Raw genomic sequence first — 1,713 nt, forward strand, 5'->3', positions numbered from 1 at the left:
TTTACTCAAATCCTTCATCATTGCATTTAGAAAAATAAAAGAAAAGGGATAAGATAAACTTTACCTTGCAAATATGTCGTAGATCTCTTTTGGCTTCTTCGAAATCGAAGTGAAAATGAAATTTCAAGGCTAAAAAATGCCCCTCAAGGCATTAAGGTATTGATCGCCATTTAGGGAGGTGAATCGGTGTTTAAAAGGAGGGCTAGAGTTCAACTGAAGAGAATGAAATAGGGAGGCTAGGGTTGTTTTCATGGTTCGGCTGAATGAAGGCCTCATTTGGCCTTTATAAAGAAGCAAAAACGGCGTCGTTTAAACCATCTTCAATGGTTTAAAACGACGTTGTCTGGAGCCAGCCTGACTCGATCAGGTCTGTCGCCCTTGGGACCCGCACGTTTTTTAGGTGAGGGGATATTTACACGATAGGTCCTCCCCTTTCGCGTATGCATTCAATCGCACCTTATCTGCTTTTCTTTTTTTCTTTCTTAAATTAGCTCTTTAATTTGTACGCATTTTCATTTTAGTCCGATGTACAGCGCAGCGTTTTGGTCTAGGGGATATTTCTATTTCTAGCCCCCATATATTTGCGCGGATTACTTATTGATCCAATTTTCGATTATTTTATTTATAAATTATTCCTCTTATTTTAATTCAGTTTTAATTTAGTTTTCTATTTGTATAACTTACCATTTTAACATATTTAATATTTCTATGCTGATTTGTTTTAATCATTTTGTTTGGTTCTATTTGTACAATTGTTTTTGAAGATTTTTTATTAGATTATTTTAACATTTTTGTACAATATTCCTTTAGATAATCTATATATATTTGTACATGTAGTATTTTAATTGAGTTTTTGACTCGTAATGCTTACTATTTTAAAGTTCCTAACATTTTTATATATGTGTATATGCGTTGAGTTCTCTTAAAACTTTATCTTGTTTATAAAATCATCGTTTTAAAATTCTTTTTACATATGTGTATATGCGTTGAGTTCTCTTAAAGTTACTATTTTAACGCTTTTATATAACATTTTGTTTAAATATTTATATATATATTTGTACATCTATTTGATCTATATACATTACTAAATCCATGTATTTTATAACTATAGTTTTCTTTGTACATAAGAGTATGTTTTAAGTCTATTATATATATAATTTATAATAAAATTAATATAATTCTATGTACATATTATGTCCCATGCTAATTTATTTTATAAGTTCTTTTAAATTTATCCGTATATATTTTTATGTATATGAGTCATTTTTTGAACATATTTTATTACATATTGTTTTGATTTAAAGTCTTACATTTAAATACTATTTATATATATACACATTTGTCAACTTTAAATGGATACATCATCTTTAAAATGTTTATGTCCATTATTTGACTCAAATTTCCTCTTTTATAATATATATTTCAATAATAAGTTATGTATATACTTAGTTTTTATATATATAAATTATTTCTAATTTTGCATGTGTTATTCACTTATGATTTTTATATATATATAGTTTTATATCGATTAAGCCTCATAGTAGCTCTTAATTTCTATATTGTTTTGTATTTTGATTTTTTTACATATTATTCCATAGATTGTTGTTGCACGTCATTTATTCGTTTTTTTATTATGTCAATTATTCTCCATACATGCTTGAACATTGAGTTATATTTTTAGATTAATTATATTTAATTGTTTTGTTAGTTGAT

This window comes from Gossypium arboreum, chromosome 5 (genome assembly GCF_025698485.1).
Source record: "Gossypium arboreum isolate Shixiya-1 chromosome 5, ASM2569848v2, whole genome shotgun sequence".
NCBI classification, from domain to species: domain Eukaryota; kingdom Viridiplantae; phylum Streptophyta; class Magnoliopsida; order Malvales; family Malvaceae; genus Gossypium; species Gossypium arboreum.